Source organism: Zootoca vivipara, chromosome 8 (assembly GCF_965207765.1).
Source record: "Zootoca vivipara chromosome 8, rZooViv2.hap1.1, whole genome shotgun sequence".
In the NCBI taxonomy this organism is placed as follows: domain Eukaryota; kingdom Metazoa; phylum Chordata; class Lepidosauria; order Squamata; family Lacertidae; genus Zootoca; species Zootoca vivipara.
This window is the reverse complement of record NC_142591.1, coordinates 15,792,089-15,816,166: the sequence shown is the minus strand read 5'-3', so window position 1 is coordinate 15,816,166 and position 24,078 is coordinate 15,792,089. Positions and strand designations below refer to the sequence as shown.

The following is a 24,078-nucleotide window of genomic DNA, read 5'->3' as shown; positions in this document are numbered from 1 at the left end:
CCAACCTTACTATATGCTTGTGAAACATGGACCACTTATAAACGCCATCTCCAACTCCTCAAAAGATTCCATCAACAAATTTTTTTACACATCACTTGGGAAGACAGGCGAACTAATATCAGTGTACTGGAAGAAGCAAAGATCACCAGTGTTGAAGCAATGATTCTTCAATATCAACTTGGTTGGACTGGTCATGTTGTGTGGCTGCCTGATGATCGTCTTCCAAACAACTTCTCTATTCTGAACTTAAAAATGGAAAGTGTAATGCTGGTGGTCAACAAAAGAGGTTTAAAGACTGTCTCAAGGCAAATCTTAAAAAAATGTAGTATAAACACTGACAACTGGGAAACACTGGCCTGTGAGCGCTCCAGTTGTAGAACAGCCTTTACCAAAGGTGTCATGGGCTTTGAAGAAACTCGATCTCAGGATGCAAGGGAGAAATGTGCTAAGAGGAAGGCACACTTGGCAAATCCACACCGTGATCAACTCCCACCTGGATACCAATGTCCCCACTGTGGAAGGACATGTGGATCCAGAATTGGCCTCCACAGTCACTTACGGACTCATTGTTAAAACCGTGTTTATGGAAGACAATCTTACTCGGCTACGAGTGATCGCCAAAGAAGAAGACCATCCATTCATTTCTCCAATGAAAATAGGGACATTAATAATAATAATAATAATGATAATAATAATAATAATAATAAACTGCCCATCTGACTGGGTTGCCCCAGCCACTCTGGATAGCTTCCAACATATATGAAAACATAATTAATATATTAACACTTTAAAAACTTCCCTATACATGGCTGCCTTCAGAAGACTTCTAAAGGTTGTATAGTTACTTATCTCCTTCGCTTGGGGTCACATAACTCCAGGACCAATGAAAATAAGGATATTCTACCATACTCTCCAATGTTTCTCTGATGAAAATAGGGATGTCCTAAGGGAAAGTGGGAAATTCCAGGATCAAATAAAAAACCGGGACAGCTTTTTGTAAATCTGGGGCTGTCCCTGGGAAATAGGTACACTTGGAGGGTCAGAGTAAACTACTCACAAAATGTTTTATTTAGAACCTGGTCTTTATTGGATATTTTCAATCCCATTTCTCATAATTCTTTGGGGGAAGCCATGACTGGCAAAGTGGTATAAATGTGCTTTCACTGCATTGTGTGTGAGGGAGCAAAAGCACATAAGCTGCTTCCTGCAGCATCACGGCATAAGGTCTTGGGTTGTTTTGCTTTGCTTTGAAAGATCCAGGGTATGCCAATATAGGAATGTTTAATTGGTTCACAAGATTGGATGTCCCCTCCCCAAATTAATACACAGCATCATTTTTTATCAGTAAATGCCTGAAGGACAAGTTCTACTTTGACTTCCTGAACAAATCCTTATCATTCTAATAGGTGGCCAGACTGTAACAAAACCCTAACACTGTAGGCGCAAAATTTGCTAGCAAAAAGAATAACAATAATATGCCTCATTATTCTAAAGTTAGTCATGCTTCTCTATCTGTGGTTCACATTGTTTATCAGTCTTCCTGCAACTAAGAATGCATGAAAAATATTGTTCACGCACGACTCATTATTTTTTAATATTGCATTTGACAGGCCCAAAATGGAATTCAAATTGCATTCATTATGAAGAGGGTTCATGGCATAAGCATTAAAATTTCACCATTCTTAAAGCAAACAACTACTTATCTGGAATCTATTTTTTTAAAAAAATGCACTTTATTCTACTGAGTGAAGGATCTCTTAACTTCAGAGGACAAATATTTTTAACAATCGCTGTAAAATACTCCTTGGTTTATAGCATTTCTGCTAACAAAGAAATAACCAGTGTGGTGGTTAGGGTAGTGATTTAAATACCAAGCAAATGTCTTAACATTTAAGCATGTCCCCATTTTCTCTATACATTTAAGATATTGGGGAGAAGGACTGATTGTTAAACAGTCCTGGGAATTGTAGCTGTGTGACAGAGAAAGGATCTCTTAATAACTCTCAGCACTCTTAAGAAACTGCAGCTCCCAGAATTCTTTGAGAAATTCTTTGAGGACTGTTTGAAGGAGAAGAAGAAGGGGGGAAGGAGAAGAAGGAGAGGAGGAGGAGGGGTTTGGATTTTATATCCCTCTTTATCACTACTCTAAGGAGTCTCAAAGTGGCTAACAATCTCCTTTCCCTTCCTCCCCCACAACAAACACTCTGTGAGGTGAGTGGGGCTGAGAGTCTTCAGAGAAGTGTGACTAGCCCAAGGTCACCCAGCAGCTGCATGTGGAGGAGTGGGGACGCGAACCCGGTTCACCAGATTATGAGTCCACTGCTCTTAACCACTACACCACACTGGCTCTCAGTTTGAGGTGATAGAATACTGTTTGAAATATATAATTAAGATGGGACTAGAGAAGCCTTCCACAAAGAAAATAATGAAGTTCCAAGGCCATACCTCTAGGCTTCCTCCTGTGGTCACTCAACACTACCAATCCTCCACCGATAAAAGGTAAAAGCTAAAGTACCCTTGGGTGGTTAAGTCCAGTCAAAGGCGACTATGGGGTTGTGGCGCTAATCTCACTTTCAGGCCAAGGGAGCTGGAGTTTGTCCACAGACAGCTTTCCAGGTCATGTGGCCAGCATGACTAAACTGCTTCTGGTGCAATGGGCCACCATGATGGAAAGCAGAGCGCACAGAAATGTTGTTTACCTTCCCACCGCAGTGGTAGCTCTTTATCTACTTGCACTGGTATGCTTTTGAACTGCTAGGTTGGCAGGAGCTGGGGCAGAGCAACGGGAGCTCACTCCATCATGGGGATTTGAACCGCCGACCTTCCGATCGGCAAGCCCAAGAGGCTCAGTAGTTTAGACCACAGCGCCACCCACGTCCCCCTCCACTGACATACATGCATTAGATGTGGATATCTGCAATGGGAAGCCTACCTCTGTCGTGTATATCTCTATGCATTTAGCTTTTCCTTGCATTCTGGATTCCAATCAAAAGGCTATCAACCAGAAATTCTTTTGGTTGTTTCTGGTATCTCTCTTTTTTTACAGGTTACATAAAACATCCCTATCCTTGAAAGCATGCTAGCAGAAATATATTCAAATCCAAATGGCTTTCTGTTAAATGCATGGCCGAAAGAGAGAAGCAAATAGATGGTGAGGTGAAGTTGTTAAATAAACAGTGAAATACAAGAGCCACAATCGGGGGAGGGCACATTGCAATGTGAACTTTTAATCCAAAGTGCTTTTTCTGCCCATATATGCTTTTGAAACAGTGTTATTGCTATTATTATTTTGCTCTCCTTGTTTGCTTTTGTTCTCCTTTTCATTTCTCAGTTTGGTTCTTTTTTTGTCCTCACATTTTCAGGGCATGTAGGAGCTGATAATATTGGCTCCAGCTTTGCTCTGTCATTATTTTGCAATTATTTGAAGTGCCCGGTGTAAGTTTCAGTATTATGGATAAGCAGGGAAGGGAGCGGGTAGGAGAAGAAAGGGGAAAAAATCATCACCGTTTCATCTCCACTTTCCATTAATGGAACAAGCAACAAAATCAATTGAGCTTTTTCATACACAAATTTGCTGCATTTACAACTTCCTAGGTTGAACATTGGATTTGCTGCTCCCAACATTTTTACCATGTTTCTCACGGACAAAGGATGTAATTCTAAATGCTTTTCCTTGTAAGTTCCACAAACATGGGCAAAATGATCTCAAATCTAAATGGATTTTTAGATCACAATGTTAGCCCTAAGATTGGAATGAGATATGTTTTTGGAGGTCATCAAGGAACGGTCTCCTTTGCATTACTATTGAGATTATGTAAGTATTGACTGAGGATCAAAGTTTCTCTGGAGTATTTCTGCAGCTTTTGAGTATCTTCCTCTCAAAGACAGTGTCCCTATCTATAAATCCAATTTGATGATTTTCTGGTGGCAAGTGAAAATGATAGTACTGTGTTAACCTGTTTAGTGTCATACTTTATGGTTGGGAGAGCATACCCTCCAACTTTCTCCAATGAAAATAGGGAGATCCTATTCAACAACAACAACAACAACAACAACAACAACAGCAACAACAGCAACAGCAACAACAACAACAGCAACAACAACAACAACAACAACAACAACATACTGGCTATGTGACTGCTTTTCCCCAGCCACTCTGGGCAGCTTCCAACATATATAAAAACATAATAAAATATCAAACATTTAAAAAGCTTCAAGGATCAAATCAGAAACTGGGATGGCTTTTGTAAATCTGGGACTAGAAAAACATCTACTTCTGCTTCATTGACTATGCAAAAGCATTTGACTGTGTCGACCACAGCAAATTATGGCAAGTTCTTAAAGAAATGGGAGTGCCTGATCACCTCATCTGTCTCCTGAGAAATCTCTATGTGGGACAAGAAGCTACAGTTAGAACTGGATATGGAACAACTGATTGGTTTAAAATTGGGAAAGGAGTAGACAAGGTTGTATATTGTCTCCCCCTGCTTATTTAACATATATACAGAATTCATCTTTCAAAAGGCTGGACTGGATGAATCCCAAGCCGGAATTAAGATTGCCGGAAGAAATATCAACAACCTCAGATATGCTGATGACACAACCTTGATGGCAGAAAGTGAGGAGTAATTAAAGAACCTTTTAATGAGGGTGAAAGAGGAGAGTAGAAAATATGGTCTGAAACTCAACATCAGAAAAACTAAGATCATGACCACTGGTCCCATCACCTCCTGGCAAATAGAAGGGGAAGAAATGGATTCCATGATCACTGCAGATGGTGACAGCAGTCATGAAATTAAAAGACGCCTGTTTCTTGGGAGAAGGTAAAGGTAAAGGGACCCCTGACCATTAGGTCCAGTTGTGACCGACTCTGGGGTTGCGGTGCTCATCTCACATTATTGGCTGAGGGAGCTAGCATACAGCTTCCAGGTCATGTGGCCAGCATGACTAAGCCGCTTCTGGCAAACCAGAGCAGCATACGGAAACGCTGTTTACCTTCCCACCGGAGCGATACCTATTTATCTACTTGCACTTTGATGTGCTTTCAAACTGCTTGGTTGGCAGGAATAGGGACCAAGCAACGGGAGCTCACCCTGTCACAGGGATTCGAACTGCTGACCTTCTGATCGGCAATCCCTAGGCTTTTGTGGTTTAACCCACAGCGCCATCCGCGTCCCTCTTGGGAGAAAAGCAATGACAAACCTAGACAGCATCTTAAAAAGCAGAAACATCACCTTGCCGACAAAGGTCCGTATAGTTAAAGCTAAGGTTTTCCCAGTAGTGATGTATGGAAGTGAGAGCTGGACCATAAAGAAGCCTGATCACCGAAGAATTGATGCTTTTGAATTATGGTGCTGGAGGAGACTCTTGAGAATCCCATGGACTGCAAGAAGATCAAACCTGTCCATTCTTCAGGAAATCAGCCCTGAGTGCTCACTGGAAGGACAGATCGTGAAGCTGAGGCTCCAATATTTTGGCCACCTCATGAGAAGAGAAGACTCCCTGGAAAAGACCCTGATGTTGGGAAAGATTGAGGGCACAAGGAGAAGGGGGTGACAGAGGACAAGATGGTTGGACAGTGTTCTTGAAGCTACTAATATGAATTTGACCAAGCTGCGGGAGGCAGTGGAAGACAGGAGTGCCTGGCGTGCTATGGTCCATGGAGTCACGAAGAGTCGGACATGACTAAATGACTAAACAAAAAAATAAAAATAGGGACACTTGTAGGGTACGGATAGGAAAATTCTGTTAGATATTACAGATGAGCAGAGCATCCTATGCAACTGACAATAAATGATAACATAGGAACAATATAACCAAAAGATCACTAAACTACTCGCAACTGTTACTTGTTTAAAAGAAAAAAGTGGGTGAAATGCAATAGAATAAATACAACAAAACAGCAATGAATAAAAGAAAACATCCATTAGCCTTCTCCTGAAAAACAAAATGGCATTGGCTGTTCTTCTAAATGTCTCCAGGGAAATCACTTGGCAGACCTGCTTGGTGAGAGAGCTTCACAGCACAAGTATCAGAAACAAGAAAGCTCCACCCTCGATGAAGGAATATTGAGCAGGGCTTTGTTAAATGCTGTGAGTAAGTGATGAGGTTTATGCACAGGTCTTTAAAGTTAAATGCCAGCACCTGCATTGAGACCCTAAGGTAAATAAAAGGCTAAACAATAGAAATTCATATCAAAGACCCATAGGAGAGAAGGAAATAGAGGAGAATGCAGTGCCAAGGAGATGAAAACCTTTGAAAGCTGTATGGCGCGCTAGTTAATTGCAATCGACACAACAAGTGGACTCCCAGGCTGCTATCAAGACATTGCAATAAATTAACGTGCAAAAAAGACCTGTAGGGAAGTAGGAATAGAGAAGGATGCAAAACCAAGGAGATGAAAATGTTTGAAAACTATATGGCACACTAATTAATTGCAGTCGACATAACAAATGGACTCCCCAGCTCCTATCAAGATGTTGCAATAAATTAAATTTGATTTCATCCATTTGCTGACGTACTGCAGAAACACAGCACACCATTGAGAAGAAAAATTAAATTGACATTGTGTCACTTCTCTTTAGAAATCTCAACCTAAGCAGGCTGCTTTTGAGGTGCCTCCTAAACAATTTGGCTGATCGAATTACAGAGGAAATTACTGAATCAAAATGGTGTTTGAGAAAATTGCTCTCCATATACATTTCATGCTGTCCCTGTCACTCAAAGAATTAATAATCTTTCTTTTGAGATCACGCAAACAGCAACACAATTATTTCCCCCCCCCTGCCATCAGATAACAAAATGGCCTCCTAGTCTTTTGGAGAATTCTACATATGCATGCTATTGAATCTTCTCAGAAAAATGTTGTCAGTGTTGGTGAATAGGAGTGGTGATTAGGAGTGGTGGTAAAGTGTAGAGATTTCTGAAATATTAAACACTCTGTAAATGCTTTAAAATAAATAAATAAATAAATAAATAACTCCCACTTCCCTCTTCCTGTCTCCTACACGGAAGTCTGAGTGTGTTGCCTTCTATGCCAAGACAACTTAATTTCCTACACAGATAGAAAGGACACTGACATCTGGACAACTTTTCACAAGCTAGGAATTAATTTCAAACATGCTTGGATTTCATTGCAACATGTCAGCTTCACTATTGCCTAAAGATGGTTGTGCACTATTCTTTTGTCTTTTAAATTCAGTTTGGTTCTGCTGAGACATCAGTGTAGTTGTGAGCATTACTTTTGGTTTTTGCGCTCAAGGCCATCTTCTCTCTCTTTCCTCCCCCCTCCCCAATATCTGTCACTTTTATTTGACATCAGAGAGAAAATGTGCTAACACCGGCTAAAGTTTCTTTTTCAGTGTGAGGAGGAAAAGCTAAATAATGGATATAACATAATTAGTAAACTCAAGACTTGAACCATAAAGGGACCTGTGACTGTTTTAGCTCTGGATAAGCAAGTGAAGATGCATGGTGTGTGCATGATCAAAAAGAAACTGGTTTGACATTTCAAGGTCAGATCAGAGAGGGCAGGAACATGAGAAAATAATGATTTAGCATCATTTTGAACTTTATAGAAAAAGAAGCTACTGATGAAAGAGCTCTTGTTTAAACAACCCAGGAACGACAGCTTGGAACAAAATTGTTATGTATTAAAAATCTAATGTCTGTTTTCGCATCGTGCTATTCATCTGTCGTATATCTGGTCCAATGAGAGAGACATGGAAAGTGTTGCATTTAGAAATACCTTATGCTCAAATTGTCATACATGTCACTTATTAGCCTTGGTTATGTCTCCTTCCTCTAGAGCAGGGATGGGTGAAACTACAGCCCTCCAGATGTTGCTGGACTCAAGCTCCCTTCAGTCGCAGCTAATATGACCATTAATCGGGAATGATGGGAGTTGTAGTCCAACAGCACCTGAAGGTCCATTGGTTCATCACTCATGCTCTAGTTGGCTAGCCTTTGTGTTGTAATAGCAGTTTAAAAGACAAGAGAAGTCTCCTTTGTCTGTCTCTTGTTTCCCCACCACCACCACCACCTGTTGATTCATTTCCTGCCTCCCTGCTATCTTTTCCCGTCCTCTTTTGCTCATTTCTCCTTTCTTCCTGTCACTCATCCTGCCACACACCCCTTCACCTCTGCTTCCGCTCTTTCCTTTTCTCATTGGCTTTCTCCTTCACCATACCTTGCTTTCCTTCTTGCTTCCATTTCCCCTCATCTGATGGCTTCCTTCTGCTCCCTTCTTCCTTAATGCATAAGACTCAGGCAGCCATGAGCTGTTGTGGATGTTGTAACAGGAAAACAATGTGACAATAACTGAGTGCTGTAGGATTCTTTTAATTTTTGAGGAAGGATTTGCCCTCTTCCGGCAGAGGTTTCTTTCTTTTCTTTTTTCTTACCCTTACTTACATATCTTTGCATTCCGCCAATCGTGCTAGAATGTCCTTTTTGTTTGCAAGGAATCATTCTGGCTCCAACCTCATTGGCATGGGCCATTCAAGTTCAGCATTATTGAGGGTGTGTTGATCATGGACGGAACTGGCTCAGTTTCTAGAATTCCAGGGGGTTAAAAGGATAAAACTATAATAGTTTGTGAAGCGTGACAGCAAGAACCCCCTTTTTCCTGTTTAGTATTTTTATTGGACTATGGGGATGATTTTGTAGACAATTAGCTGAGTGAGTAATTAAGGAAGGGGGATTTGTAATATCAAGCACTGATTTAAAAGAAAATGGCATCTATTTGAATCAAAGAAGCACTTTATGTCCCAATAACTGTGATGGAATAAAGAAGCTCTTAATTGACTTCAAGATTGGTACATTTCCTATGTAATAGCAAGTCGTCTTTTTGACAAGTAGAGTTGTTGCAAAATGGAATCTGAGGCAAATGTTGGACTGCTTTTTCTCAGGTGTGGGAAATATTGGAGAGCTGGGAGGGTAACCAGAAGGAACACAATTTCTGGCCTGATCTCTGTGTTCTTTCCCTTCCCATGTTTGTAAAATTACTTGAAATGTTAAAAATAAGATAATAGAGTGAGATTTTCTTAGGATGTTGCTGGGACTCTGAGGCCATAAAACCTGCTTATAACCCTTTGACCATATGAATTTGACTTTGTACTGCAAGACAAGCTTATTATTTTCTGTTGAGTAGCACTATGAATGATCAAATATATCATGGTAACTGAACCATTAATTCAATCTCTTTCACACGGCATTCAACTATTCCCTTGAGCTACAAAGCTGAAATATTGGATATAATTGTGCTCACCATGAAATAATAAAAAAAACTGCTGCAAAACAAACATATGAATCTGTATGACTTAGCTCCTGGTAACCCATCCACTCTTCTCCCCAACAATTTACCATGGATGATGACACTAGGTCTTGTTAAGGGAATGCTATTGGGGTTTTGCAGTTAGCATTGTGCCAAAACCTACAATGTCTATGTTGATGTTTGCCTTTAGGTACCATTTACTTTCTGTTCCCTCTTTCTTTCTTTCTTTCTTTCTTTCTTTCTTTCTTTCTTTCTTTCTTTCTTTCTTTCTTAGAACTTAAGTCTTAATCTTCTGGCAGGATTCCTCCCCCCATTTCATCTTGTCATGTGTCAAAAATACATTTAAGGAGTCTATTGAAACAATATATGTTCATTTATCTTAGATGTCATGAACCCCAGTGATGTGTTAAGAGATTTGTCACTGCTCCTTTGGCAACTTGAAATCTGTGACACCAAGGACAATAAATCAACTTGGGGCTGGACACTATACTTTGGTTTGTAAGGTTTTTTTTGAAGACATCAAAGGAACCATGGTGAAGAGTTGCTGTCCTTCAAAGCTCAGCACTAGCTTTGTAATAATTGTTCCTGGAAAGTGCTTCCATGGGGCTATCAGGGTGTTTCTGCAGCACCCAGGTAAAACTAATTGTGAAGGTACAAAAAGGTCTCTCCTAAAGACCTTGGTACCCTGCAGAAAGAGCCCTAAAGCAGGCCTGTGTCATTGTGTGACACATCAAGTTAACCTACAGGCATGTCAACCTCACTCTGTTAAAGTCCCAGGCAGGCAGCCAGTTCAGGAGATTATTTGGGCTCATCATGGGTCGCCACACATAGGAGGTGAGTTGGGTTCTGTTTGGTGGGCCACAGGATGAACAGGCTTAGTGTAAGAAAAACATATCTCTAAGGGGAAATCCTATGGCAAGATCCATTAGGATGGGCAGCTTAGGATGCACTGGGGGTTTAGATAAACTCATGTGTGCTTCCCTGTGGAGGATTCCTCTCCCAATAACTCTCTCGCATGATGCTTTCTCCTGCCTTGGCCCTGCTTACTAATTACCAACCTCTCTGTTTCTCTTTCTGGGCTCCTTACCATGTGTCTTCCAAGAGAGCACAGAAGACTAGGCCTAGACCCTGCAGCAACCATGACATCCCTCACCTTCTAGTAATGTTGGCTGCAACACTTCGTCTCTCTGCCACACACACACTCAGGCTTTTAACTTCCCCTCAAATGAAGCAAAGCATAATCTTTATTTTGGTGTAGCCTGCCTATCCACATCCCACCCATCAAGCCAAGTGTGGTCCAACAGCATCCAGGGAGACCCAGAGCAGACTGGAGATCCCTGTGGGTAGATGGAATGTGGTGGAATGAGGCCTCAGGCCGCATATATAGGCTGCAGGCTGCAGGTTTCCCCTGTTGTAATCCAGAGTGTAGCTACTGTAGATCATGCACAACTCCCTCCCTGGTGACAGAGTGGCCGGTTCTGACTTTACTGAACATTCTGGCTAGTGGCTCAGAAATGTGGTTTAACCAGGGTTATTTCCATTTAGTCTAACATCTGGGCTTTGCTTTATCAGGAGGCCCTACAACAGAAGTCCATGAATAAGGAACCAGTCGTGGACACTCCTGCCACACGAGTTGAAATTCATTTTCTTCTTGGCCAGTAATGGGCTACCACAAATGCATTTGCTTAGTCTGCTCTAGAAATTTCAAGGAGATGTTGTGATATGATTATTGTGCTTAGTGCATTGAAAACTTCCACAGTTTCAAATATATAAACATCGCTTCATTGAGAGCCAAATAAGTCTCCCAGTGAAGGGTCAAATGCAGGGTAGAGAGAGAATACTAAAACTTTTGGGTTCCAGTCCTCATTCAAAACTTGGTGACCCAGTCGCTGTCCTCTGGTGCTAAAAAATCCCCTTACAGAAAGCACTATTAGGAGCACTAGGGACATACCAACCAGCATAAGAACAGTTTTCCTGCAAAAGAAATCTGGATCTTTATCTTTTTATATGAACTTTTGCCTTAGCATTATCTGTCCAAACCAAAATGGTTTCCCTTGACAGCACACATCAAGGCAAGAAAAGCCAGGCCAATAACTCTGACTTCTAACTAAAATTGTTGCTCTGAGAGAATTATGAAGCGACTTGTTGCCACCGGTTACCCAGCCCAATATCTTCATATCCATTATTAACTGGGCCTGAAATGAAAAGGGATTTGAAGAAATAGTAAATACCTGGGCATCCCCCTTCTGACTCCCAATACCTGGGGGGGGGAGTACTATTCAGGAGTTGTACAGTTAACCTCTTTACTGACAAGATTTGAGTGGAAATTCATTGCGACTTCCAACTTATTGGTACTGTAATATTGTATGGTTCCAGAGACAACACAGTCTGACTCACTATACAATCCATGATTTCTGTCAATTCTGCGGTGCTTACGTACTGTTCATAAGAAAACCTAGCAGCTATTTGCATTCAGATTTAATTTGTGTTGTCCACAACTCCTACAATTGTGACTTTTATACATCCTACATGTCATAAAATTGGCTCACTGTGGACCTTTGAGGAAAGCAAGGGCCTTGAGGAAATAAGGCCACCAATGGTTTCTTGGATGGAATTCAACTGGGTCACTGGGATAGTCAACAGTCTTATGCAGAGTTGCAACACTGCAAGAAGGAGATGATAGAATGAAGAGAACAGAATGCAAAGCTTTTTGGTGGCAAATGTCCAGAATCCCATGGCTATTGCTTAACAGAGAATGCCACCTGAGTTGCACTGACACAACTATTTGATTGAGCCATGACAGGCAAAAACCTTTGATTGGTTCAGACTCTGTCTAATCTCCTTTTAAAAATTTGTGACCCAAGATCTGTGTAGGGAGACAGCTACTAAGCTAGGCATACAAATCACTGGCTATGAGATACTTGAACACTGAGCCTGAATTTTAGAAGACATTATTTGATGTCTGAAAAATGAACTCATGAGAGTTGAAGGTTTTTCCGTTTTGCTTTTTATAATTAGTTCGCCTCAATGTTTCACCTCCTCTGATCTATAAACCACACCAGCATTGTGGATACTCTTTTTAGAAGCATTTATGGCAAAAGGAGAGTAAAATTGATGTTGTATTCTGTTCTTCCATTAAGCAAAGAATTGCTTTATAAAACATTAAGCTGAACAGTAGTCAATGCAAATGCAGAGTAGAAATAATGAATGCACCAGAAGATCTTTACATTTTAATTGCCCTGTCCTTTGATACATTATATGGCATTGCTAGAATATATTGTTATGAAAAAACTTGCCAGGAAGAAAATTGGAATATTAAAGGGAATAATTTGTTCATTTCTTCTTGGGAGGTAGCAATCTATGCAGCAACAGAAAGTTAATATATGATAATATATAAAAAAGTTAATATATGATAATATATAAAAAAAAACACAAAGAAAAATGCACGTGGGGTGGGAAAATACTTGTCTGGTATGGGAAGTTTTATGCAGAAAAAGATGACACACCAGGCTTTGTTTTTTGCTAATGATGTTGAAAGATGTTCTCCTTTATTTTAGCTACATCCTACCTATTAAAGTAACTTGGGAACATAAGAAATGCTACGGAAGATCATGATGGCACATGCATAGGCCTATTTCATGTGTAATACTAAGCCCCCCCCCCAAAAAAAAGGTTAAATATGAATGAGCAGTAAAGTGGATACTCAGAGCGCTTTACATGAAAGACCTTGAGTCCTTTGTCTCTGCACACTAAATTAATGCAAGAGAATAAATACTTTGCCCAGGGGTCTGATAAGTGTGTGATTTTATGTACCTCTAAGGAGGCATACAGAACCAGGCCATTTAGTAAGACAGATTGGGCCAGAGCTCTGCAAATGCTCCCGTTTACATGACAACCAAGTTTTTGACATTGCAACCAGATGGCTCCTAATAGACGAGTGAAATGTCATTGCAAACAAGCACATGTTTCTTTCTGTAACAGGGCATTAGCATTGTTGTTTCATAGAGTTTATAGCTTTGACTGTTGGATCAATGACTTACAGTCTTTTGAATTGTCAATGTGATCAAATTGATCACTTAGCTTGACCAAATATAGACAAAAGCAGCAGAGAGATACATGCATTCATGAAACTCAGCTAAACAACAGGTCTTGTGATAATGGAGCATCATTAACGTAAAGCAATTCTCTGAAATTCTTTGAAAGTATGCACTCATTTTGAGGAACAGGTGTACAAGTTTGGTGTTTTTGGTTGCTGTTTTTTGTTTTGTTTTGTCTTGTCTTTTGAAAAATTCAGCATTCTCTCTGAACTGTGCTATATTCAGCCATGGAGCTAAAAAGCAGGATGAATGAATAAGAGATGAAGACACAAAAACATTTTGCACAGAGTGCCATTTTTTTTTCTAATAATGTCTATTATGTTGTTTGAGAGCATGGGGCAGAATATGGCAGCCCTCGATGTAGGGCCACTGCTATTACCACTGAGTTTCTTGGGCTTGCCGATCGTATGGTCAACGGTTTGAATCCCATCGATGGAGTGAGCTCTTGTTGCTCTGTCCCAGCTCCTGCCAACTTAGCAGTTCGAAATAGGTACTGCTGTGGCGGGAAGCTAAACGGTGTTTCTGTGCACTCCGGTTTCCATCACAGTGTTCCATTGGGCCAGAAGCAGTTTAGTCATACTGGTCACATGACCCAAAAACTGTGTGTGGACAAACGCCAGCTCCCTTGGACTGAAAGCAAGATGAACGCCTCAACCCCATAGTTGCCTTTGACTGGACTTAACCATCCAGGGGTCCTTTACCTTTACTTTTACACGAGTTGTGCACCAAAGAACATAGGAACAGCCTCCTGGACCAGGGCAAGGGCCAATATAGTCTAGCATCCTGTTATCACAGTGCTAACCAGATGCCCATGGTAAACTTTTGACTAGACTTAACTGTCCTGGGGTCCTTTACCTTTTACCTTTACCCAGAATAACCAGACATCCCTGACTTTGAAGGTAAATAAAATTATGGCCTCTAGAAAGCAGTCAACAAGTAGACTTATGTTAGTATGAGTCAGGTAACACACACAGACACACCGAGAATGGTACGAACAAACATTGAACCAAATGGGCCTCATTCAGTTAAACCCTTTCATTCATTCCAAAACAAATGCACTCTTTTAAAAAGGTATCTTCTACAATGCTCAGGTGCACTCCACGTGGCAATATTGTTCAACTACATACTAATTTTGCTATTGTGATTTGCTTTGATGATCATTGTGGTTGAAAAGTTTAGGTATATTCAAAATAAACAAAACTGTTTACAATAAATTAAAAAATAAAGGTTATTTACTGAGGCTATCCATGGAAATTGATCTCCTCTGAAGATCTGCAAATTTTACTACCTTGACATTTCACATTAATTGAGTCGCAATTTGAAATGAACATTTCAGCTGCAGACACTTTGGAAAGAACTTCACATAATGGGGCAACCAAGTTTTATAATGACTATGTACTTACAATTTAGTGAGACCTCCACTTTTCTTGGAAAACTGTGGAATTCTTGATCTCTATGAGCTTCTCTATATGATGGGTGAAACATATTTCTAGACATCCATGAAGATTCTGCAATGCAAGCAAGAATAAAATGTGAATAAATGGTGTACAAGGTTCAATGTCAAATATATGGACCTCTTTCGACATGAGCATATGTTCAAGTTATTTTTCATTATTAATATAGTGAAAAAATACACATCTAGGTTGTGTACAAATATGTAAGTCTTGGAAAATAATTGCCCACATATTGTTGAAATATGAAATAAAAACAGTCATGGGCAAAATAAAGTTAAAGACTTACATAAAATATTGTTTCTGCAACCAATTTTTCCCTGTTAATTTGGTTTTGTTTTTGTTTTTTTAATAATAAAAGAGTTGTTGGGCTCAGACAGTGCTGATCTCTGACCTCAAAGGAGGAGAGATAATGGGTGTGAAGGTGAAAATAGAGATGCAAAGCTTGGGTGCAGATCAGAAATGTGGTTTGAGAAGGTGCAAATGAACTTAGTAGCTGTTTGGGATAGGAAAGGAAAGTTCTAGGGGGTAATATGGAGGGAATGCCAACGGATGAGCAGTAAGAGTGCAGCCTCTAGTATTAATACAAAATGCAAGATGTGTCATCATTGCTTACTAAGTTTTCCTCACCCTACAAAACTTCATTGTACTGCATTGTACTGCAACACTACCTTTTTCACATATTTCAGCATTACATTTCAGGAGCAGCACATTTGGGCAGCTCTGTAAAGTCGACTTTCTGAATGACAAGCTTCTCTTTTTTATTCCCTCTACCTTCAATACATATGTTCACTCATTAAAATCTGTGATTCTGGTCATTTCTCATTACAAGTTGATATTCCAAGTCCAAGCTGCTCATTGCCTTTGATTAAAAGCATAACTCACATGATCTATTTTTATTTCCCAACAGGGTAATTACATTTCCAATATGAATATCTTCCCGAGATCACATCTAACTCAATTTAAATTTTGCTGGCCTGGCCACTATAACTCTTTAGCAGCATCCTCAGATAAAAGACGTAAGCAGAGGAAATGAACTGAGATAAACAAATGTACTTGCTGAGTTCTTGCAATATCTAGTTGTGCAGGGAGAATTGTGAGCGGGCATTGCTAATTTTAGTTTAATGTGCATCTAGTATCCTGGGAAGGTAAATCTGGCCTGCAGACGACTCATTAATTGGTATACTACTTACTCCTTCCAGTCAGTGGGTAAGAGGAGTATCACAGCACCCCACCAGATATCCTTTTTATTGTGCATTCATGGTGATTAATGCTCATGATGGTATTGGGATGGTTATGTGTGATCCTGTTTTCAGTATGGGTTGCCCCTGGATAGCTTTCAGGGCAGAATACTGCTTCATTTCTAATCACTGCCTGTTCCTGATGCCACAAACGTTCTGGGTGGGCTTTTTTGTCCTGCTTTGGCAGCACTTATTGCCCTTCCAAGCAGCAATAATGCGGTAACATCAAGAAAGCATTACAAAACAACTTTGTGGTTTTATATTCTGATTTTATCTGTGAACCATCCTGAGACCTGCAGGTATAGAGTGGTATACATTTTAAATAATAATAATAATAATAATAATAATAATAATAATAATAATTTTTTATTTCTACCCTGCCCTCCCCAGTAAAAACCAGGCTCAGGGCGGCTAACACCAATAAAATTACAACAAGACATAAAAGAAAAGAAAACAATGAATTAAAATACAGATTAAAATACAATATTAAAATTTAAAATGCAGCCTCATTTTAAGTAGTCCATAAACCAAAACCTTGAGGGAGGAAAACACCAGGGGTCAGACTGAATCCAACCCAAGGGCCAGGCGGAACAGCTCTGTCTTGCAGGCCCTGCAGAAAGATGACAAATCCCGCAGGGCCCTGTGAAAGAGTGTTCCACCAAGTTGGGGCCAATACTGAAAAGGCCCTGGCCCTAGTTGAGTCAAATCTAGCCACCTTATGGCTCAGGATCTCCATAATATTGTTGTTTGTGGACTTTAAGGTCCTCCGCGGGGCATACCAGGAGAGGCGGTCCCGTAGGTACGGTATTTTTTGTAAAAATACATACAAACATACATACAGTGGGCTGATGTATGAACAGTCCAGTACAAATCCACAACTAATGCATCAATTATGCATTGTAGAATATACCTGCAAAACCATAAAGAGAAATTCAATGTAGCACTAAGCTGATCACTCCATCAGCAAAAGCATTTTTGCTTGCTTTATCGAGCAATCTGACCCCTCTGACCTCTGAGGGTTATCCCACCCCTTGAAGCAATTTGGGGGTAAGTGTCAGGGAAGGAGAGGAGGGGAAAGGCCCACTGTGATAGTGGAAGCCCTTGTGCAGGCTTTGGGTGGTGAAACTAGTTGAATCCAGCAGACTGTTTATAAACCTTGGTTTATGATATTGTGCAAATCAGGCCACCCTGTAACTTTTTTCAGCCATTCTCTCATCTTCTTTCCCTCCCTCCCTCCCTCTTAATTTATGGCTAGTAATAGAATTTTTGGGGTGGGGAGGGGACATACACAAAGTTCTCATGGTTAATAGAATATGGAAGAATGCTTAATTGTTTAATGATGAAGAATACTGTGGTCACTTAGCATTAATTATTTGCATTTGGATGAATTTAATCAGCTACCCAAATCCTTCTTGAATTCACACATTAGCAAGTGCATGAATTTAATGTTTCAGATTTCCTATTTCTAATTTCAAAAAGCTGGTCAGATAGGACAGAAACATGATCCATTAAAACCAATGGGGGATGCTATATTGATTTCAATGGGATGTGGACTGCACACATAAAAAAAATGAAATTAGCTATGCCTCTGACTTACTCAAATTGCCATCTGCACTACCAATAAAAACTGTTGGCTGTGAAGGCAAAAATCCATTGCTACATAATGTCTACCAAAGCACCAGAGAAGTAAACACTGCAAAATGGGGATTGTTTCATGCATATAGGGTCCTGGTTTCAATTAAGAAAGGAGTATCATTAGGAAGATTTAAGGCATTCTTAAATATGTGTAAGGATGAAGCGAGCTTGCCTTATGCTCTGACAGTGGACAGAGTTATTCTATACAATTCGAATTTAAATTACCAACTATAACTTCCATAACAGTAGAGTATGATTAGGAAATTAAAACAACGCTAGAGTCTCAAGAGGAACAGATATATGGTGCATCATTGTACCCAAACTTTAATGAAATGATGAAAAAAGAAAAGCTTTCATCTGCACAGTTCATCATTTGAAATGGAACATTATAATCCTGCTGTGCACCATCATATTCTCTAAATTCTAGCATATAAATCAACAGGATTGCCAAGGACTTAGAAATGTTGTGGTGATTTCTAAGGGCAGTCTGACACGGCCACAATTAATCAATAGGAGATGACCAAGGCCTAAACACAAGGAGTCTAATATATTTATAGTGATTTCATTTGGAGCAGACAAACTTCTTGCTAAACAACTGGGTGAAATGCAGCCAGGATGCTTCCCTGCCTCCCCACTCTTATATATCTGCAAGTAAAAGGGTTAGCAACAAAAGCTGTGCTACAAGTGCAGATGTGCAAAAGAATCGCCATGGCGATGCCATGAGGCCCAATGGATCTATTTGCAAGTTAAGATCCCAAGAGCTCCCCCAATAAATAAAGACACAATTGACACGGAATTTAGTTAAAGGTTATTGGCATAATTTTGGCCACAACTTTATTGAATACAGATCATGAGCGGTTTGCTTAGGCATTGGTTCCTGACCAGCTGCACCTGACCTCAGCAGGGCAGCATTGATGCAGAGGTCAGTAAGGGAAAACCTCCTGGGGGAGCATTGGACCAGGTTCAGACTCAAGCTCACCCCAAATGCTCCCAGGGGCTCTGGCGTGGCCCTAACCCCTGGAAGGGGATTGGACAAAAGCAAGGTGAGCCCCTGGATTCCTTTAATTGGAGGGCCAGGCACAGCCTATCCACATCCCCTCCACCACCATTGAACCAATGCCTAACCGCCAAACTTACAAAGTTGTGACGATTTGCTAGGTGGCAGGCTTAACTCAAGTGGCACTGGCCAAATGGGAAAATTCCTACCGTGCCCCTGTCCAAAGAACAGACGACCCACGATGGCATAGCAAGGTCATAATGAACCCTAAATATAAGGAGGGTTGGCAGGTGATGCACGAGGCGAAAAGGAGGAAGCTCAACGCAACATGCAGTGGTATAGATGGGTCCCTTGGTTAATGCATGAAATGATCCCATTGGCCAGATTTACCCCAGCAACCGAGGGACCACCAATCGGGTTGTTGTGGCTATCCAGTCGCTCCTACCCACAACAGCAGTGAGGTCAGTCTTGATGCTCTCTGGGAGGGGGACACAATTCCCCCCTTCTCTCTTTTTGACAAGCATGGCAGTGCATAGTAGGGAGAAAGGTAACAACAGTGCTGGATTTAGGTCAGTACAGCTGGTTAGGTCACCAAGCCAAGGGGGCACAAAATTGAGAAGATCCATAACTGCAAAGATCCATTTCTGGCTGCTAAATTTTGGTCTCAAACAGAGTGACCTATTAAAATATTACCAAACTCCGCCCCTAGTAACAGTTCAGGAAATGAGAAGAAGCATCAAAAGGTGCACAGGAACAAGTCGTTTTTTAAAAGCCCATTGCATTTTGAATCAAAAGAGCAGAATATATTATTGCGTGTGGAGGTCCCCAAACCACCCCTAAATAAATCACAACGTACACAGAATTAAGTTTAATGGTTTTTGGCATGAATTTGGCCACAACTTTATTAAAATCCAAAACAATGTGTGAGTGGTTGCGTAGGCATTGGTTCCCAACTGTCACCTAAGGACAGAACTGATAATAAGATAAACTTGCCTTGTCAACACGGGGAAATCCCCACAGGGAGAGACGGGGACCGGGTGTACAGAACTCTCCCCTCTCCCTTCAGGCTCCCAGAGGCTTCAATATGCCGTCCTGGCCCCTACCTCGGGGTTACGGACACAGCATAGAGCCACTGTATACCTGACCAGGATTTCCCCACCACAATAAGATAAACTTGCCTTGTCAACACGGGGAAATCCCCACAGGGAGAGACGGGGACCGGGTGTACAGAACTCTCCCCTCTCCCTTCAGGCTCCCAGAGGCTTCAATATGCCGTCCTGGCCCCTACCTAGGGGTTACGGACACAGCATAGAGCCACTGTATACCTGACCAGGATTTCCCCACCACTCAGGCATAAACTTGGGGCCAACTAATCTTTAAGACCCTTAATACAAACATCATAACCAATGCCTAACCGCCAACCTTACAAGTTGTGACTATTTGCTATGCAGTAGGCGAAAACCCAAATGGCACCAGCCAATCAGCCAGATGGGAAAAATTCCTACCGGCCCCTGAATACAGGCGACCAAGAAAAGTCATAGCAATGTCAACACAGAGGCCTAAAAAACAGGGAGGGAGGGTGGGGATCAGAAACGCAGCCAAAGAGAAGGGTCCAGAAAAAACCAACGTTAAGCTTAAATACACCCCAAGGTTTGATTCACAAAATGATACATACCAATTTGCCCAACAACAGCCCTTAACCAATCAAACGGTGGCCACTCATGCCCCCACCTTTGCCATAGGCGTGGTTTTCAGCCCCCACCGCAAATCGTGCTCTCTGTAATGGAGAACCCGTCTTACAGTCTTCTTCACTTTTCCATGAAGGGTAGCACATATATGGGTTTGGATTCCTTTGGAAGGATGCCACAGGAGATTTACGGTATGTTGTTTTGTAACATTTGAGCTTATTTATTAATATACAGGTTAAGCTTAGTTTGGGGATGGCTCAAATGCTCTAACAGACACCCAAATCCATGACTCCATGTCAGATCTCCAGAGAGAGATACGCCGCAAAATAAAAGCTCATTGTGGAGCCCCCAAAGCTCAGTGCTCTCTATCCCAAAACCACAGTCCCCCCTCCAATAAAAGGTTTGTTTTCCATTCACAACTAGCTTGCTTTCTCTCGCACTGGCTTGAGGGGGAAATAAAAATAAGTCTTCTCCAACCATCCCTTAGCCTACCTGGTCTATAGTTTTCTCTTTTAAGAAAGATTTGCTAGGTAACAGCCACTGACTATTAAGGGAATCTCCAGAAGTATTTCTGGTTACACTAACACTCTCCTGTACCTATCTTACAAAAGGATATATCCCATTAAAATTAGCACACCATTTGTCTCTTACTCAGAAGAGTGACATTCAGAAGGCGTATGAAGTGGGACAAATAATGGAGATAAATATAGAATTTAAGGCAGGTCTTTAAATAAAACAATGTTAGGAGGATGGAGTCCAATAAATCAGTTATCCATTACTAAGGGATTAGGGTCCCTGGGGCCTGGCTTGCTGCTTTCACAGCCCTGGGCTGGAATGCAGCTCTAGGCCTCAGTATGTCACTCACTGGCTAGAGAGATGATCCTAAATGAAACTTTGTGTGAGGTGAATAAGGGCACAGTCCCTTCTTCCCCTTTCCTCGCAAATATCCCACGTTTCCCTCTGAATCACCTAATTAAAAACTTCCACAGCAGTTTCTCAGTGTTGCCCCAAAGTGTTGCCTTCCAGGCACCCTGCAGGAAGCTGCATGTTACAGGGCTATCAAAAAGTAACTGTGTGTTCATTCGACCATGTATATACCTGGGCACATGATGCACACTTTGGACTTAGCAGGATTCTAGTACAGTGCAGCGATGCTTCTGAATACCAGTGGCTGGAAACCAGAGGAGGGGAGGGTGCTTTTGTACTCATGTTCTGCTGACTGGTTTACCACGGGCACCTGATTAGCACTGTGAGAACAGGATGTGAGACTAGATAGGCCCTTGCCCTGGTACAGTAGGCTATTCTTATGTTCATAGCTGCACAAATCATGTAAAAGTAAAGGTAAAGGTAAAGGACCCCTGGATGGTTAAGCCCAGTCAAAGGCAACTATGGGGTTGCAGCGCTCATCTCGCTTTCAGGCCGAGGGAGCTGTCGTTTGTCCACAAACAGCTTTCGGGTCATGACTAAACCACTTCTGGTCCAACGAGACACTGTGACGGAAACCAGAGCGCATAGAAACGCCGTTTACCTTCCCGCCGCAGCGGTACCTATTTATCTACTTGCACTAGAGTGCTTTCAAGCTGCTAGGTTGGCAGGAGCCAGGACAGAACAACGGGGGCTCACCCCATCGTAGGGATTCGAACCGCCAACCTTCTGATCAGCAAGCCCAAGAGGCTCAGTGGTTTAGGTATAAATGTGCACAGACAGAAACCCACTACAGGAGTAATAAGTAGCATTCCTGGCACAGGTGCCTAATGGCCACGGCAGGTGATGGACGGACCACAAGAATGACACAAGAGACTGGTGTTGGGTTGAATTAGGCCACAACTTTATTGATTACAGGAAAGAGTAGGTTTGGCTAGGGCACTGGGCATGTGTTCCGTATCACACAGCCCGTCTGCTACCTGATAGAAACCTGGTGGGGTTGAACTAGTACTGGGGAGTCGCCCCCAACATGGATTAGATGCCAAGACCCCACACAGGCCACCATTGAGAGAGATGTATTGGCCCATTGGTCCCCAGTGGACTCCCAGACATAGTCACGCCTCCTGGACCCTTCTAATGGGGTACCTCTGTGACTAAGCATCTAGCCCAATGCCTTATCCACCAAAGTTGTGACAGTAGCTATGAGGCAAGTGAAAATCTGCAAGCTGGCCAATTTGCTTGCAAGAGAAAATTAACCCTGAATACGGTGACCAAACAAACCACAGCAAGGTCCATAAGCAACATGCTTGCTTCTCCCCTGGGTGGGCCCCTAAAGACTGGGTGGGTGGGTGGAAAATTGCAGGAGGATCAGGGTTAGTAGCCTTCTCCTCCATGATAAAAGCCTTTACTGCATACATTATCTTTGGAGCGAAATGCAATGGTGTGGCAAACCTAATCCCCTAGGCCAAGAGGTCAGGAAAGTGTATAGATTGGCTCTACAAAATAATAGCCATACCATAACATGTGAAAAGGCTCTGTATCACCACTTTCAGGTGTACTGTACCAAACCTTCCTTCTCATTTTTTCATTTTAATACAATTTATACCACTGCCTTTCAGATCTTTACAAAAGACTTACGACATTAACATCCACATTATTAAAGCAATGCAATTTGAGCAATGAAACTTTTCTTCTTGTTATTAAAAAGCAGGATGAAATCAATCATAAGTAGGCAACCCTTTATTCATTCCAGAATGAATAAAGAACAGAAAAGAGGGGACACAGAAATGGGACACATCAGCCCATCTCAAAGGATAGGATGTTCCACTAAGGAGAAGACAATTCCCAAAACATGTAGGGCTCCATAGGGGGATCAGGAGACATTACAGATACAGTGGAACCTCAGTTTATGAACACCTCGGTTTACGAATTTTCGGGTTTACGAACGCTGCGGACCCATCTGGAACGGATTAATTCACTTTCCATTACTTTCAATGGGAAAGTTCGCTTCAGTTTATGAACGCTTCAGTTTATGAACAGACTCCCGGAACCAATTAAACCCATGCTTCGGATTAAGTACGCTTCAGGTTGAGTACTCTACGGACCCGTCTGGAATTGATTAATCCACTTTCCATTACTTTCCATGGGAAAGTTCGCTTCAGTTTATGAACGCTTCAGTTTATGAACAGACTTCCGGAACCAATTGTGTTCATAAACCGAGGTACAACTGTACAGACAACCAGCCTTCATAGTTGTTTTTTGTTGGCATTTGTCGGTCTCTAGAGACAATGGAGTGTGCCTCCAGGGGTGAAGTCAAATCGCTGGGTTAGCAGTACCAAAGTGACCACTCAGTCATCACTTAGCAAATGATTGCTTGTATATATACACACACAAACACACACAGAGACACACACACACACACTTTGTCATCATTTGTTTGCTGTTCAGTAACAATTTCATAAGCTCCCACCCCCAGTGTTCATTTTGAGGCATGGGGGAGTTTAAACAAGTGGGAAGTTTTTAATGATTAGCAATTTCAGATTGTGGGTGGAAGGGTTGCAGTAAGTACCAAGGTGGTTCAATTATTGCCTGAGATTTATTTGGATTAGACTAAAACACCGAAGGAAAGACACTTGAAAATGAGATACTGGTTATTTAAGAGTGCCATATTGAAGAGAGAAGCAGGAGGAGAGCTGGATAGAAGAAGAGGGAATAATTCAAAGGAAAGTAAAATAAATAGCTCACTGTTGTTGTTTTCAAATTGAGCTTAG

At 41.5% G+C, this 24,078-nt stretch overlaps 1 long non-coding RNA gene across 2 annotated transcripts in view; it reads right to left on the bottom strand.

The window, feature by feature from the left end:
* LOC118090440 (uncharacterized) overlaps positions 1 to 24,078 on the bottom strand; it is a 225,923-nt gene that overhangs the window by 96,955 nt on the left and 104,890 nt on the right. For both annotated transcript variants that reach the window (XR_015951338.1, XR_015951337.1), the window contains one exon: positions 14,775 to 14,879. This is a non-coding gene — a long non-coding RNA (uncharacterized LOC118090440). The remainder of the gene's footprint in view (positions 1 to 14,774; positions 14,880 to 24,078) is intronic.